Here is a 19,316-nt window from a genome sequence, read left to right on the forward strand (position 1 = left end):
TATTTTCAAAGTTATGGTATCAAATGGAATCGTTCAACTCGACATTTGTAAACTGACGACTCAAAAACAGAAAATGAAACAAGTACCACTTATGTATATACAGTGGGCTGAATAATTATTAACTCATTTTTTTAGCCATTTAGTGCACACTTCATATAAAAAACAGTGTATTAATGGAACCAAAATTATGTAGCATTTCATTATATATCGAAACAATATACTATGCTAATAATTTATCTGGTGGTCAGAAACAGATACCAATAATCACTGCTGATTTACATAGTAACGGTACATTTTGTAGAGTTATTTCATAAGAAAAGCATCAAAATATTCATCTTGAAGTGTTAACGGTTTATATCCATTGATATTGCATCATTATCTAGACCGAATGGCCGTGCTCCTGTCACAAGAATCATATTACCTTCCAGCGGTACATTCTCTTAAATGTCTATGAACGTATCAACTTTTGAAAATCGTGGTTCATTTTTCTCTGTATTCTCTTTATCGATTAACGCTTTTTTCTGACTGTTTCGTCTTAAAAACCGACCAAATCTAACACCGTAATATTTCTCACGGTTTAAGCGTTGCGCCAATATTCATTTTTGAATACTGACGCAATAAAAGTAGATAAACTTGTAACGCTTAGAAATGGGATTTTTGTTATTTTTCTTACGACACATCGCTGCCAAATGTACGGTTACTATATATCCAGAGTAGCCATGTGCTAATATTTTTGGGTCGTATCGTGACAGCGCTGTGTTCGTTTTGCATAAAGTTCTCTCGCGAGACGATCGAACGTGTGAATTTGTTTCGCGCGGAGCAGAGTGTAGTCACGTATTAACAGCGGCGCTACGCAAGAAACCGCGACAGAGAATGCTTGTAATAATAGGTAGCGAGGCGACCAGTGCCTCTCAAAAACAGCAGGGGATTCCGTAGATACACGGCCGTGAACGGCCTAGGGCACGTAGACGCACGGGGTGCGTGACCTAATCACCCGTTCACCGCTCCATCGGAGCGGCGCAAGTCGAACGACACGAATCTGCGTCGAGTTTACTGCTCCTCCGTAGAGAGGGGAGAACTAGGAGAAGCGGAATGACAAAGAGAGCGACTGTAGCGGCTAGGCAGCGAAGTGGTGAGGTTTGGGGGCAGGGTGCTCTGCGCGGTGGGGTGCGGCGCGGAACACACCGGAGCAGAGCGGAGCAAGCGTGGCGTAGCTGGGCGCAGCGCAATGGCGCGACGCACAGTGGTGCCGCTTGACGATTTTTAGAAAAATTCTTATTCGTACGTTTTCGGGCTTGCTACATTCGAATATCCGATTGAAAATGCAGCATTCAAAATGATGGGTCATCAAAAACATTCAATTAGTCTTTGTTGTATCTTCGATATTCGAAATCATTTCGAGCAGTTGTAAAAAAATGTCTTTTTCTATCTTTGATAATGTCTCCTATCATTGATTGATAGACTTAGTTCCATTTAAATCGTTAAAATATTTCGGAAGTGTTCTTATATTGAACTGGCGGCTCTAAACCGAAACTTTGTAATTTAGAAACATGTACCCATTGTTCAGTAAAATTGTATTATTGCCAGAGATACGATCAGTATGTTTCGATCCGGCAGAGAGTGTACATACATGTTTCTGTTTGGCACTTCAAATTTAGATATTTTACAAAGATTGCAGATTTTCCCGTTTGCATATTACATTTATCATGTAACTTGATATCAAGAACTTATGGAAAATTTATGTTCGCAACGTATTATGTTTGTTAAATTAAGTTTCCCATAATAATATATTAAACGTGTTCTAATCTTCGAGACTCGAATGGATACACAATTTCTTGACCTTTGACGGTTATATGTTAATAACCGGTGAAAAAGTTGAAACAGAATTCGGTGCATCGATACGTATAGAAGAAATGTGCTATACTAGTAGAAAGCTGCTGTATACTTGGAAAATTGAATTGTAGCCAGCTTTTGACGAAACGGCAACACTGTGCAGCGCGGCGTGGCGCGTCGTGGCGCGGCTCTGAAGGTGTGGCGCGGGGTGAAGGGAGCTCGGGGTTTCCTCGTGGCTGGCAAGACGCAACGCGGCGAGGTGAACCGACCCGAGCCAAGTCGAGCCTCGTCGACTCGGCGCGGCGCAGCGGGGAACCGGTGACCGTCTCCGTGTACGCTTACGCTTGGGGAAGACGCTCGCGGGGAGGGTGTTGGTATTTTGTCAGACCAGAAAGGATGAGAGAGGCGCTTCGTCAGTCGCGCGAGCCCAGCCACACGCGTGACTCACTTGCTTATCGGGGGAATCTCCCGTTTCCCTGCCGCGGCATGCCGGTGGCAGCACTGTACGAAACACCGCCTTACGGCCTACGGCTCATAGTTTACGGCTTACGGCAATGCCATACCGTAACGTGTACTATTCGAACCGCTTCGTACAGTCACTTGCAATGAAAATCGCACCGAACGCGCCACAGGAAACGCTGACTCGCATCGCAATTATTGGATCAGGAATTTCGTCGGAAATGAGTTTTCAATCTTTAGTTTAATAGTTGCTCATTATTCACAACCGGAATTTCAAATGAAACGTAGTCGTTTATTGGCGATAGGAGCGAGTAATAACGTTAAAACGCGTCGAATCGTTCTTATGCTTGATTCGCACACGAGAATTAGAGGACATATTGTGCAATCAAATATTATAGTAACATTTTCTAGGATAACCGTTACGTTCAAGTTGGCGTAACAGTGGCTTCAATCGAGTAAACTCTCCGAAGAAATTTGGGTGCATTTCATTTTGCATTTTGTTGATTTCTCATGTATTCGTGCATACAGTATATTCGTGCGAAAATTGTTCAACTATATTCAAATTCGATAACGATATCGTTATATTCTTTTGCTGATAGACGATCAGTATTACGTTGTAGTACATACTACACTCGATATTGTTAATCTATTTTTATACAATTTTGCATCTTATAATTTTAGCAACCTAGCATTTTCTACAAAGTGTTCTACGCGATATTCGTTGTAAGCGACTGTACGTGTCGCGAGACTTTCTCATAGCTTCGATCGGAGTCCGAAAGGTAAACTAACTTTCTGAATTCTTGAAGATGCTTAAAGATCGATGCGTCATATTGTTTTGGCTGGTGGTTACACACAAATTCAGACGTGTAGAATTCTTGGTTTGCATAAAACTGTGGACAATAAAGAATGTCATTGCAAATTCAGGGATTTGTTACTTTTTAATATTTCAATTGTCCTGAAACGTTGAAGTATTATATGTAAAATGTAACAAAAATCAGCACTTGAGTGTTCATCGGTGCTTGGTTCGGTTCATTCCAAGCCACCGCTCCACGTCCAGAAATAGGCTGCAGACCGGTACATCTTTCTTTTACCACGGTGCAATGGACCAAAAATGTACCGGACACATGAAATCACAAGACAGAGAATTAAGACTTACAGTTTTCAAGAAAATAACGGCGTAAAACGAGCTTTCTATATTATCACGTGGATCTTTAATAGAATGGCCAATAGTTATGAATAGAGGAATGCTGAATTGAAAGTGCTGTTTTTCAACTAATCCTCGCAACAATAAACAAAAAATGTAGTATTTTTCTCAATTCTTTTATACTTGGAAGATTCAGAATGCTTTTTACGCCAAGTAAAAAAATCAACGTCATTACGAATATTTATGTAAGAATATTTCTATAAGTTAAAGTTTTATGAGTGTGTTGACGGGTATATTGTTTGCTTATGATCTTCGAATGATGTAGCATGATAAAGTAATTATTTGAAAAGCAAAATTTCTTTTTTCGTTTAAAATACTCTGGTTGGGAACATTATCTATTGTCAAATTTCGAACAAAAAGAAATGTTATCTCGTTGTAATCGTTTCTGAATATTCATGAATAAAAACAGTGCAGCATATTTGGAATATCAATTTGTTAAAAACGAATATAAAATTACAGGATAGAAACCAACAGATTTTATTATAGAACAACTAATAAACATTTATATTTAAAATTCTCAGTAACAATAAAAAACAAGAAATTAATGAAACTTCGTATTAATTGAAAAGTGTTATGCTGTGCAGATAATTCGGAATAGTGGTATTCGAATACTAGCGGTGTTCGGAATACTGTAACATTAAAAAATAAGTAAAATACAATACAATAAGATATAAAGAAATAAAATTGTTTTTTATGATCTATTAGGAAAATCAGAAAAATTATTTAAAATTAAACACAAAAATCTGATGTACTTATAATTATAATTTTTTAAGTATTTCACCAAAATAATTATACACTGCACTCGGGCACGAATTAGAAACTTGTGAAATAATACTGAATGAACGAATCAGCTTAAAAAAATGCGAACATTAGGTCGTTAAAAGAAAAGTGTGTACTTATGTACATTGCTACAAACCATTACAAAATATTCTCCTTGAGTATTCCGTATTAGCAACAGGGTATGATAATTGTAAATGTCATATTTAGTATATTCGAGATGACTACAGAAGTAACACAAAACTATCGAATTAATACACAAATATGTATATTAGATAATTTATTCTTAAGTTCTTACATATTTTAAACTATAATTGCAACGATTGAATATACATTGAAAACATTCAGGAAATTGACGGTTCTGACTTTTCTGTAAATTAAGTCGAAACTGTTAAAATCAGAACTTCTTCGTAAATGATTATTATAAGAATTACATAATATTAATAATTTTTTAGATACTTTAGTATCCTATATTATCGACAGCATCTATTTCAAATATGCTGCATTTTTTCTATATATGACATATATTCTAAAATGGGTTATATGATAATTTACGTAATTCCCTATTCTCTCAATAGATTTGTAATACTGCAAGATAAATTAATTATTTGATATTATTTTAATGAAGAAATGGAATTACATTTACACAAGTTGCAAAGTATAATCGGGGTTTTAAGTGATCAATAGGTATATGGAGTTGTAAAAAATTAAATATGATTGAAGAATTTGTATGCATCAGCAATTTAAGTATTATATTTAAACATAGAATTATTATTCCAGGTGGTCCTACTAACTATTAATGCTTATTAAAATAATCCTACCCATTATTCAGATATTTCTGCAATTTCTACAAAGTATATATTTACAATAATTGCTTTCCAACTTAAAAGATCCTTTTTCAAACTTCCTTCGTTCTTCATCAATATATTGAGGACATTTGTATTGAATTGCAATGTTAATGATATTATTTATACAAATTTTGTGTACTACACAAATTATTATCATTATTTAAAAAGGTTTTGTATTGTATAATATTTAAAGTTTTTGATTGAAAGATGTATATATTTATTTCTGTAAATAGGGTTAAACTACAATTGTAACGTTTTAACAATATTCCACGAACACAGCATTTTGACATGGCACAATATCCGGATCTGTATGCATTTGTTTTACTTAATTCTATCACGGTATTAACTTTTTGCACTGCATCTTCTTACACAGCTATATGTCTATATTTAGCTATGTTCACATTTACTCCAAAGGTGGACAATTAATAATGAAAAACTAATACTCAGTATCAACTTAAAGGAATATAATGATGTTTGCAGTTGCTAACTGTTGTTCGAAATCTTTGTTACCAGTCTAACACGATGTTATAAGTTAAAGAGATAATTAATCATCTACATCTGTATCGTCTATAGGCAGCGACTTTCATGATGTCTCTATCTAGTGAGCTTCACAATTCTACAATATTTTCTGGTTTCTGTTTCGAACATCGATTCATCAAACACTGTAATAAATTTAAGGTCAAGAGATTGTGCGTCCGATGATTACTTGTTTAGTAGATCTGATCGTCCGGTGAAGGAAACTAATGTTATTTACAGAAATTCTACTAGCTCTACTTCCTTTCATTGCTGATACATATTTCATCATAGAATGCAAGTAAAAAATTCTTTTTGTTTCCTAGAAGCAATTTTTTCTACACGGTAAACGATCTCTACTTTCCGACACATCTCTTCAGATCAAATTCATCTAATTTACCGAAAATATTTCATAAACGGTATATATTCCTGTAACAACCACTTTTTCGTAAATTCATCTTCCGAGGATCGTTATACATAATACTGAATCGGAATACGTACATTCTCAGGATTATTGTTTTAAAATATTAAAAATTATTTACCATTCTTTCGATATAATTAAAATGTAAGTATTTACTTTGAATATTATTTAAAAATTGATTACTTTTGAAACATACTTAACTGTAAAAGTATTAAATAAAGAAAGAATCGTCCCAAGAATTCCTATTCCTTAATAAATTAGTTGGTTATTCTATTCTATGATAAGGAAAAATCGCAAAGAATACAAGAAAATTATTTATTTAACAAGATGAAAACGACTAAGTTTAGAATTATGAATATAAGATTTAATTGAAGAATAACATTGTTCATAACACGAGAAATATTCAGAAAAGTAGATTTATGTACATAGAATTTGTAGACCTGAAAAGGAAGGGTGGATGCGCATTCACAACCTAATGTAAATGGATTCCTCATGAAAATATTTGAATGAAAAATGCAGAATAATAATTTTTCGTTGCTTGTTTGAAAAATTTTAATTTACAAATTTTTCTCGTCCGCATACTTTTGTCACGCATTCAACCTAATTTATCACATAAATAATGGCTCGTTCCTTTATGGTTATGTAAATGTTAGTATTTTCATGTTTATATCGATTTTATTAATTATTTAATTTATCAGATCAGTATCACAAGTTCCTATCCCATTAACTTCCTTTTAGACCCCACATTAAATTATTTACTTATAAACGATTGAAAGGAGGAATTATACACGCATTTGACCAAGTACGTCCAGCGTCGTCATTTCCTGTTTCCATAATTAGCTGAGCAAAAATTTGTTTGTGGCAAAGTTGTCGACATTTTTAGCAATTCATTCATTAAGTAAGTTCTATTTCGTAATATTGTCAAACTACTAAAGCATAATGCAATCGATTGTTTTGTCGAAAGCGTGCCAAATGTAATAAATGCCCATGCGTGATGAATTTTCAAACTTAATGCCCTCAACAACGAGACCTCAAATGAAAAATCGGTGCTCTATGTTTTCAGTTTATTTTTTCTCATGAGAAATTCACCCATCTCCGGTTTTACTACTCGAACCAACACACTGTCTCACATCAGTATAATTTCTCTACAAGTGGGATTGATCCTATATTCTTCACAGCGTGTTATCACTGTATCTCACATGAGTGTGAAGAAAATGATACACGACATATAATTAAGAATAATTGTTATTATTCATACGTATATATTATATACTGATTCATACGTGAGGAACGATTAAGATTTAAAAAGTATGTAATTGCTTTGCCGATATAAAACCGTGTATGTACTTAAAAAAGGAATTGCATGTTCACATTCTCCAGTTTCTAAGACATTTCGAAGAATATACCTTTAATTCTCGTATTTGAAGGCTGTTTTCGCCCTTTCAATAAGGATCATGTTTGGTCAAATAAAATACTTATTAAATATATCTATACTTGTCTTATAAATTCCATTAAAATCAGCGAGTACGAGTTCGTTGTGTACTTTTGTTGTTTATTGTTGGTACCAGTAATACATGGTTTAAGCATACTTTCCACCTCTGTCTAAATTTAGAAGTTTAATGAAAGATCAAATTAAAGATATGTATATCGTTAACATGTTTTGTTTTAATGAAAGCTTCCACAGTTGAAATTATTTTCTGATAATATCATGCAACATTATTCATCATAGGATTATTTGTAAATTGTGTTATAGTATATTTATGAAGTTCAAAATATGAAGTAGGAAGAATTTATTTAAGACATTTGATTGGAATGAGCGTTTACCTACATAAAGACTATAAAAAAAACCTATAATTAATAACTATACAAAATCCTTGATATTTCATCAGGTGATGTATCAAACTCGTGAAACCACCATATTTCATATATACAAATTATCATTTAACGTTTTCATATTTATTCGAAATAATTCAGTCATCGGAACTGGCAAGAGGTTTTCATTTTATAAAACTATTCTTATTTTATAGTAATGAAAAGTAAAGATTAAACTTCCGGGAAAATGCTTCATTGAGTACATAATCCTACACAGTCGTCCATATTACAAAGTAAAAAGTTGTAGTTTCATGTTCGAAGTATTAGCAATTAAAATCTGCCAATAGCGTGACGTACTGCCGCACGGTATTTCTCGATCGACGCGTAACTGGTCCGCCTCAGGTATACTACTCACATGTCTACATACACACATACACGAAAGTATTCGAACGATTACATTTTTAACATTCAACGAATGAAATATGTATATTAAACTAAAGTATTTGAAATAATTTGGCATATATAATATCGGATAGGTCTTAAGGTAATATGAATAGAAAATAATTCAATAACGTATACAGTTTTTATAATAGATTTGTTATGAACAGAGACCATAAATGGTTCACAAGAGTTTTCGAACGTTGTGGAACTCTGAAACACTGTTGAACATTTCGTTTATAGCTTTCATTATTGCTAGAAGGACAAAATGATTCGAAAGAAATCTGAAACAAGCAAATCTGTACGAGAATTGATAGTGAAGTGATATAAGGAAGGCAAATCATACAGTGAAATTGAAAAACTTGTAAGCAGGAGTAAACCTACTGTCCCATTATATTTTGAAAAATTTCATACGCAGGACAACGTTGTAAATAAATTCATTTCTGGACCACAATTAGCATTAATGGTACGTATACAGTTCGAAAAACAAGTACATCCAGAATTGTGCTGACGATGTGACGGAATAATGTTTTACCTGCACGAGTTCCAGGAAGGAAACCATTTATTAGCCAGAAAAATAAAATTCTACGTTTAAAATTTGCTAAAAAAACTTCTTAATAAAAACAATTCACATTGGGATGCAGCATTATTTTTCGATGAAGGTAAATATAATATCTTTGATAACGATGGACCTAAAAATGTTTGACGGGAACAAAATACAGAATTAGAAACAAGAAATCTACAGCCAACTATTAAATATAATGGTGGATCTGTTATGATGTGGGGGAATTTTGGATAAGATGAAATATTTCAAAATTTTGCAAAACAATTTGAAATCTACCAACTAATTTTTGCTTCCATTCGGACAATAATCTCACATTCCGCGAAAATAGTCAAAGAATGGGTACTGTATAACGTTCCGCACATGTTCCCACATCCAACGTAAAATCGCGACCTTAATCCTATTGAGCACTTATGGGATGAGGTGGAAAGAAGACTACGAAATACAATTATTACTTCGAAAGAAGAATTTAAACGAAATATTATAGAAATATGACAGTCAATCAATGCAAATATTACTTCCAAGTTAGTTCACTCAATGGAGAAACGACATAGAGCTGTCATAAAATCAAAAAGCGGTTCAACTTTCTATTCAAAACTTTGAATTATTCAATTCAAATCACTAATAAATGTATTGTTCGAATACTTATGTCATCAACTTACAGTCTATGTTTATAACAAATCTATTATAAAAACTGTATACGTTGTTGAATTATTTTTTAATTGTGTTACCTCGAGACCTGTTCGATATTATATGTGTTAAATTATTTCAAATACTTTAGTTTAATATACAGATTTCATTCGTTAAATGTTAAAAATGTAAACGTTCAAATACTTTCGTGTATGTGTGCATATATGGTTAGTGACTCCTTGTATGTTTCTTATATACTATCCCAAAGAGATTCTGAACCCTTAATAGTTTGGAAACGAAGCCGAAACTACGCTTTTTATACACATAATGTTCATATTGATTATACTCCTCAGCTGAGTGTAATTAATGACGAGTTTATGAGTTAAATTAATTAGTTATTCGTCCCAATTACTTTCTAACGTTATATTTCGAATGTATGCGAGAAGAAATTGATTTTTTATCCATAAGGTCTTCTTTGCTTCTTCCATAGAAATGCTACGAAGACATGTTTGTTGATGTCTGAGAATGTTAATCTTGTCCTTTAACCAAGAAAAGACATGTCATTTCGCAAGTGAAGTTATTGCTGACTGGTTATCGAACCGAATGAAGTCCTGATAGGTCGTTTTCTTGATGTGATGCATCCACGTTATTGCTGTTTGCACTTTATCTTGAATAGGTCGCTTCATGACCTCGTAACTGCTGTTTCCATTCTTTAGGTCCTCGAATGGAACATCTTATCTTCAGCGAAACCTGACATTTATTTTTATTTTATATATTCTTTTCATTGTACGTATTAAATCAAATAAAACACTTAACAGCTTCTGTTTTATCGAAGAAAAACAACTATTGTTGCTAAAGCAATAGTATATTGATATTGTACGATTTTTAAGGTTATCAGTTTTCAGAGGTTCGGTAACCGTACAAAAAAATTGAAATATCAAAATGCATGCTTTTTATCAATTCTGAATTTGAGTAAATTGCTCAATGACTTTTCATTCTCAATAGCAGTACATTACTCTGAAAGGAAAAGCAGAAAAAAGTTTTACAATATTCTTACTAAATAGATAATTATTAACGATTCCAATTGAAATTTTCGAGGCGATCTGATGTTTCTAATGCCGATGCACAAACAGGAATTGGAAGAACATGTGTTTATATCAGCCCTTGCTATTTTGGTAAGGCTGTATTTTCCGGACATATACATATTTCGTAAGCCACCAATTTAATGTTTTTATCATTTCTATGTACGATATGTCTAATAAATTTAAGCACTTCTGATTTTTGAAAAACTTGGTTACGAATCTATCGCTATAAATAATTCAAAGAAAAAGAACTGACATATAAATGCGATAAAATTTCAAAAACTATTGAAAAACTGATTATTGTACAATAAATTTCTTTACAAATCAAACCTTACTGATGTTCTCGCATTCGTAAATTTCTTATTTTTTAATTTACTATTACAATTTTTTTGACAAACTCATTTCTTGTTCCTGTTAGCATTACTTATCGCTAACACGAACGCATGATGGCTCAAAATAGACCTGGATCCCGTTTAGACGATAGTTAAAGAAAGTTTTGCTGTGAATGTGGGATTTTCTAATTTATTTACTATCGTGTTCACTTTCTGTTACGTTACGATAACATCGTTTTTAATAGTAACAATATAGCATAATCAATTACAATAGAACTCCGTTTATCCGAATCTGTTGTGAGACAGGACATATCCTTTCCTCTACCACCCTTTGTTTGTTCATTTGTATATATTCGAATTTCGTGAAAAGGAAAAGACTTGGAGTTATAGAGGTTTCGACTTATCGAGTTTTCGAATTATAGAGGTTTAACGAAGGAAAATTTAACATGATAGTAGAGTCAGTGATCCTAATAATTCGATACATTGGCTGCATGCGTTGATATATTATAATTGTGTAGTTTATAAATTCGTGGAAGTGAGAGACATAAAGACGTTAGAAGAGAACTTCGACTTATACAGACTTAGTCTTCCATGAATTCGAGTCATAGAGGTAAAATACGTGCTGAACGTTAGTCGAACAGTTCGAGTTACAGAGACTTTTATATCTGAACAAAAGGAAATGAAAATATTTTTCGAGTTATCGGAGTTCCACTGTTACAGGATCTGATCTTCCTGTGACTGGAATTCATTCATTTGTTGTATGTTTCGTCTGAATTGGTATCCTTTGTTTAATGCGCGAATGGGGATAAAAGTCTATTTGAGCAGCATGCCGTATATTCTGAATTCGAATAATAAGAAATTGATAGCATCTTAATTAAACCGTACACTGCGATAATATTAGATGTGGTAAATGGAGTTTTACTGTAGCAGTGTTCGATAATTGTGTTAACAGTAGCGGGTTTCATTGTTGATGTCATTCAACCCGTAATTATTCTGGTCTAAATATGTCGACGGTGAACGTGGAAATCGCTGCCAGCCAAAATTAGCATGAAAATGATAAGAAAATGAAAAGTAAACGTCATCGGGCAGTGAATACTACTGACACGCGAAGGCTGTAGCGAGGATAAGACTAGAGTCCAAGAAATGAAGCATAACTCGCACCGCAAACGATCAATTACGAGCCATGAATAGTCTGTTCGGACTATTCTATATCATATGATGTGCCACTGGTCAGGCCTTGTAATTCGTTAACCGCCTTGTGTCGGACATGTTTCGTATATTAAACGTTCTTTCAACGATCCATGAACTTTCTTTCGATTTATCATAATTGCAGCGATAGATCCAAGAAAAGCACCAGCCAAAGAAACTGATTATTGAAAGAAGGAATCAACATTTTCATGTTTAAATAGTTCCATTTGTGAATATCACTTTCATTCACATTTAGTATAATATATATATATATATATATATACAGTATGTTATAAAATATATCATTTCAGTTAATCAATAGAATTATTCCCTATCTACTTATTATCTCAAGAAGTGTTTAAAAGAATATTCCTTTATATGGAGGACGTTTCCAAAATTTGAAGGTAATTCTCATTTTCTGAATGGAGCTATAAGTTTTGTTTAGTTAAATGTAACATACCACGAAAGGAGTTCATTGACTGAATGTGATTTTCTTTTAAATCATTCTAGGCCATTTATTGCCATTTTAAATTTACCTGATTCTTGGATGCTGTAGTAGAAGAGGAAGCAGACTTGGACTGTTTGTATAAGCTTTTGTGAAAGAAAAAGTTTGTCTTCGTTGCAGATGAGTTGATCTCAGGAAGGAATACGAGTATAATTGATTAGGTTTCTTTTGTCCTTATCTTATTTTCCATACTACATAATTTGCTATTCATCAATTCGGTTATGTATACTTAACTGTTTTGCCGCGGAAATCATCTCCTGTTTAACGTGCCGTAAATAGTTATGCTAGCGATATGCTCTACGTATCGCTTTATTCTTGCAAATTAAGTTGCGTAGCTAAACATAATTACTTACGAAATTTCATAGTATCGTAGTAATTAACTTCTTTGGTAAAATATTTGTTTTGAGAATATTAAAGTCTTCTTTTTCATAATCTTCAATTAATTGTAGGTTACCTATTCGATGATAAAATTAAAACTCAGATTACATAATGCTTTCAACCACCTACTTATTGTGCAAAGAAAACGGCATAAAGATGATGAGTTTTACTGTATTCGTAATATTTCTACTAATATATTGATTCTTATTACTAATTTACACCAAACTTCTAATGCGGAAAAAGTGAAAATCAGGTAAAATAAGTTCTTTTCCGGAAACGATCCCTTGTAAATAATACATACCAGCATCTCAGTGTAATCCTAATATATTTAATCTGTCTATTTATCGAAACGGAAATAACTAAATAGCCCGTTTTATTTTTATTTAAAATGTTCATGAAAACGATTTCTATGAGAAGACTATATTACCTTCATTCTTGTTAGAGCTCGAAAAATGACTTATTTACTCACATTTTACGGAAACATTTAAAGCAATTTAACCCATTCGCTGCCGCAGAAATTAAGACCGCTTTGTCCTGGATTCCAAAAATTTATTTTAAAGACAATAACTTATATCTGCGACATGCTACGAGATATCTTGTAGTTGGCAGCAAATGGGTTAAGTTATGAATCACATTTTGAAAAGAAACATAAAACTATATAGTAGATCATGTTACTATCCCTTTCTCTATTGATTTGTTTGCAAATTATTATCTGTAATAGCCAGGAAAAAAAGTTTCAAGAAATTTTCTTTAAAATTAAATTACATCATTAAGTTAATATGAATACCACACACAGATTGCACAGGACTTGTTTTTTTTTTCTAGCATGAGAGGAAATGTAATTGGCTATACTATTCAGACTTGAACACTTCAATTCGTAGGACCAAAATGTTTGTTCAAACTCGAACTTTCCTCATAACCTTTTAAAGTATTGAGGATGATTGTATATGATTGAATTTTGTTCCTATGCGTGTCACCGGCGAGTAAGGCCCGCGATGAGCGGTGGAATTATGGTCTGCAAAAGTTAACGGCGAATTAGAACTGTAGAGGCCCACATGTGATTGCCGAAAGAGAGTTTAGTCTGTCATCCACGATTTTTGTGCATCAGCTGATTTGTGAGTTTCTTCGAAGAGCGTCTTCCTTTCAAGTTTGAAGTCTTACGTTTGTTGATTGGTTTTCACCCTGAAGGTGTAGGGCATCGTAGAGAGAGAGACCCCTATGGCCCAGTGGTGGAGGAAGCCCCTCTTCAGGATAAAACGCGCGTGATTAAAAATGGCGAGGTGTCGTCGGCGGATTCTAGACGAGTTGGCAGCGAGGTGCCGCTCCGTTGGCTGGATCCAACGGAAGGAGTCCTCTGATTGGTTGGATTTGATGCGTCCGGATATTGGACTTGTCCGTGTGAGTGACCGTGTCTCTAGCAATCAGCAGTCGCCAGGTAAAAGGGGACTCACGCGACGATTGAGATCTTTGGCATATGTTAAATGAGTTTACGAGAAAAGTCGCGATACAGACCAATCAGCAACTTGTTGTCGGTGCAGGAAGGACAGAAATTTAAAAAATCTTTAATAGGCTGCGCCTTCTCGTCTCGTGTTTGTTGGATTAGGCCCTGGAAGTGGAGCGTAAAAAAATGGAAAGGTCTGGACTAAAAGGTCTTGGGATTTTATGTCGCCGAAAAATGTAAACATGAACGTCGCCGTAAATGCAACGTAATATTGGCTTAAATGTTTATGTAAAATTCCATTTTTGTAAACTTATTTCATGAACATGGAGTTAAGTAAAATTGTTTTTTTCTAATAATAGTTTTCGTAAATGATTACCTATTAAATCATGTTGAACTTTATATTGTACTGCTTGTTTTCTGAAAATATTTGTCACATCGAAATAAATAGAAATTGCAAATTTAGTTACAAATTTCTTAAAAATAAAATAGTAGCTACCAAAACGTGTAAGAACAATGTGTATTTTGTTCTTAAACGTGTATATCATTAATTAGTTGAAATATTATTCGATACGTACATATATGTGCGTGCTTAATATTGTCTCAATACATTACTGAAGCCTATTATAATTTATAATTTTACAAAAATTTGATTACAGAAATTACATATTAAGCATGAATTTTATAATTGAAACTTTCAAACTATTTATTTTCTACCTCTTCGTGTAGTTAATTTATATGTTTATAACTTTTAGCATTTGGAAACCTTTATGCGTGACTAAATACAGCTATAACGCGTGTTGCTCGATATGCGGGGTGTCTCGGAACAAGAAGTCAGGAAGCGATTCCACGTAGAAAAATGAGTTGAAAATGTGCAATGACCTTTGTCGTATGTTGCTACATTTCCGAGAAAATCAGATTTGACGATCTGTCCGGTAAATACCAACAGTACACGCATCACTGACTTGACCAACAATACTATGCGTCCGGCAACGCACATCAGCATATGGAACGACAAAGTAGACACCTCACGCGCCTTAGAATCAAGAAATCGTCGTCAAAATCTATGTCACGATCGTCTAATTGTTATTCGATTGTTGAAGCCTGTCAATTATGAACTATCCGAGATTACGTTAACAGCAGAGATTACAACAGGAGTAGGGTGCGTGGACGACCCCACGGAAGTGCTGCAGGTGCTTATAGACATACATGTAGCTATGTCTAATCGAGTGTACTGGATAAACCCTTGATTGTCTTGATCCCCATCGAGAAATCGATAACCGGGGATAGTGGAAAGAAAAAGGTTTTTAATCTAGATTATACTATAGCAGAAGTAAAGCGTACTGTGATATTTCTCTGTTGACATGACGAGTTCATGGAACGACAGAATTTATAGGAATGAATTGAACGAAGAGAGTCGTCACTGTCGTTTCATTCATTTCCGAGTATTTCCTGTTCGAAGATCCAATAAAGTCATGAAGCGCCGTTTGTTTCATATAACATCAGAGACTGGCTGGTTATCCGTTTATAAAGGGGTTGCCTCGTGCTCAATGAGTCCGTTATACACAAAGATTGCGAAATTGCATTAACCTCTTCGCTTTCTGTACTTTTACCTGGCTCATTACACAGTTTTATGCTATCTCCTTCGCATTAGATTTACTTTTTCCATCGCTATACTCCCTTTCATCTTCGTCGTTCTCTCGTAATTACTAACGTTCTATAGAAGATAATAATATATTATCTATGCTACGTATTTTCTACGTCGATATTTAAAAATCGCGTTCACTTTAGAATTGGTATTGTCCCTTTAATAAATACTTTTGCACAAGACGGTAACTCTTTTTGGCATTTAACGTTAAACACAGTAAATATTCTAAAAATAGCATTTTTCTATTATTGAGACGCTATTATCAGCCATAATCAAGTGATAATAAAAATAATTAAATAATTTATTTATCATTTCAGAATACTAATATCTTACGCTTACGTAAGATGTTTTAGATGTTGAGAAGTACATAAATTACCTTGTGCTAAACATTTTTTAAAATAATAAAATGGTGTACAAATTAATCAATGATTAATAAATATTACTATTAACGAAATATATCGTCATAAACTACAACTAATTGAAAGTATCTTCGAAAAACATTGTAAGTGAAAAATCTGTAATTATAGAGATCTAAAGTGTCAAAAGTATTGAATAAGCAAACGGATAAAGGGAAAACGTTGCTTGTTCCATTGAAATGAAAAAAAGACGATCAAAAGATCTAGATTCGGATGTAAAGATTCTAATGTTGGGTTCTTCTCGTTATGAATTCTTTCGAAAAAGCATTATTTCGTGTATCTTGTTTTTAAATTTCACTTTCAAAGATTAATTAAGGTTTCTGTAAATGGAGACAAAAATAAATCATAAATTATCAAATATTCCCTAATATTAACAAATATTTAGTCTTTTGCTGGATCCCTTCGCGGGTAATTGCGAAGTTAAATTACATTAACAACTTTTGAAAAGATGTGAAATGTATATATTTACGTATTTACCTACTTGGATATGATAGTTTCGATCATGCATTTAAGGAATACTCGTTACGTATGTAATTATTCATTATTCAATTATTCAAGAACTTTAAGGGAAACGGGTCAAATATGACGTAGTTTCCCGATTAAACACTATAGTTGGATTATTTTAAATAAATCATGTTTTCTGAAGTTAAAGGCATCATATTTTGTTAACGAATTGAAAGTATCTGTCCATAAACAAATTTCATTACATATTTTACCTATTATCTTGACAAATTTATTTCTCTAATATTTCCAAAAAATTCGTTACTTCCTTAAATTATATTTATCTATGCATTGTTACATCCTTTTGTTTTTAATAAAAATAGGTGTGTTGAAAAACCATTAGAAAATTTGGTACGGTGATATGTTTCAAATAACAAGAATTTGATTTCGATAGCATGAAGTTAATATCTCATTATTATTTATTATAATATCAAGAAAGATGTGAGCAACAAAATATGAACAATTTTTGAGTAGATTTACATTTTATTATTACACAATGAATTCGCTAAATTTATATAGAAGAAATGCAGTATATTTCGAATACTGTTGCTAATTTGAAATACTAAAATATCTAAAAAGTTACTAACTTTAATTAATTTTTATAGTAGGTATATCAGAGGATAGCAATCTATTAATCGCTATGATTTCGGAAGAAAATAGTAAGTTTAACGTTTTCGATGTAATTTACGGAAGGGCAAGAACTGATAATTTTCAAACAAAATTTGAGGGCAAATTGTTTGATATTTCTATATACTTATTTGTATATTAATCCGATAGTTTTCTATTACTTTTGCGGTCATTTCAATTATATAAAATATGATTGAAAATATGAAATTGAAAATTATCATACTCTCTTACTAATACGGTATATATTTAGAATAATTTGTAGCAACGTACTCTTCTTTTAATCCCTTCTGACACGTAACCTCTAAATCATGAAGACCACAGTATTGATTGAAATAGTCGCACATACTGAGCAAAATAACAGTTTGAATTCATTTTTTGTCTCAAGTTAATAATGAAAATTTCCTCGCACAACCAAAGCGTGTTTGCAGATTCATATAACTATCTATAATTTATTACTGGTATGTACTATTATTTTCCTTTCTCAACAGTTCGTCTCAGTTTGAATGGAAAATGTAATTTCATGTACGACCTCTCATTCCATATGTACCAGATTACTATAGGTAATGTAAATTTTCATTGGAAATTTTCCTCGAATGCTTGTGTTGCGGTGGGACCACGCGCGTTTGAAAGGAAAATTTGTTATTTTCCGTGGAAAAGATTACTCATTCACGTGCCTGGCGTGTTATCTACTGTTTCTGCCTTTAAGTTACCTGGAAAATGTTAGCAACTAATGAATTGATCATTTCACCTTTTTATTGTTGATGTCGTTTAATTTTCTCTCTAATTTACACATTAATTCTGCGAACTCATTTCACGACGTTTTATTATTTGTTAGAAATCATTTGTTACTTGTTGAATAAACAATTTAACACTGTCAGTAGGCAGCGTCCTTTATTTTACGACACGCCCATTGATATTTCACATAGATCGTATTACAACAATGTTTAGCACTAGATTATTAATTAGGTTGTTTAAATCGAAACATTATTGAATAATGATTTCCCATGCTACAATATTCGACACTATATTATCACTTACTGTTACTTTTATTAACTATAAACGTGTTTTAAGTGTAAGAATTTAAGTATGACTTATTGCAAATACGCGTGATTTTGATGGATAAGAAGCCACTTTTGACTAGTTTAAATTCAGCACTCTCATTTCTTTACTTTAGGACACTAATAATTCCAAACAAAATGTTTAGTACATCCATACGTATTTATGTGACAACCGAATATTATTTCTACTACAGTTTTGATTACCAAATGTGTGTCATAAAGATATGCTATTTTCATTTCCTCTTTTTTGTTCTGTTTTGTTTTATTTTCTTTTATTTTTTGATCTTTTTTCTCTTCTTCTTCCGCATTATAGGTATGGTTATTATTATTTATCTCTTAATCGCTGAAGAATGCTTCCATAGACAAAGCAACTTGAATCGCGTAGTGCACGGTCTCTTTCTCTTTCTCTTTCTCTTTCTCTTTCTCTTTCTCTTTCTCTTTCTCTTTCTCTTTCTCTTTCTTTTTCTCTTTCTCTATGCCTTTCCATTTTCCCAGTATGTCTCTTTTCGCGTATAAATAGCGCGATCCAAAATTACCGAGCAGTCGAGCGAACAGCAGCGCAGAAGACGTCATCGAAGAAAAGCTCTACTGCCGAAAGCTTCTTCAACTCGTTCACGAAATGCAGTGGGTCGGAAAAGTATTGACC

General features: G+C 33.1%; 1 protein-coding gene and 1 long non-coding RNA gene across 5 annotated transcripts in view; both read left to right on the top strand.

Moving 5' to 3' along the window:
* The window catches only part of shn (zinc finger protein schnurri), an 84,519-nt gene that overhangs the window by 14,564 nt on the left and 50,639 nt on the right, over positions 1–19,316 (top strand). The window lies entirely within an intron of this gene.
* Positions 13,104–14,763, top strand: LOC143175143 (uncharacterized). The gene is made up of 3 exons (XR_012999818.1): positions 13,104–13,235; positions 13,808–14,097; positions 14,171–14,763. It is a non-coding gene; the product is annotated as an uncharacterized LOC143175143 (long non-coding RNA).

The sequence above is a fragment of the Nomia melanderi genome, chromosome 1 (genome assembly GCF_051020985.1).
Source record: "Nomia melanderi isolate GNS246 chromosome 1, iyNomMela1, whole genome shotgun sequence".
Classification (NCBI taxonomy): Eukaryota; Metazoa; Arthropoda; class Insecta; order Hymenoptera; family Halictidae; genus Nomia; species Nomia melanderi.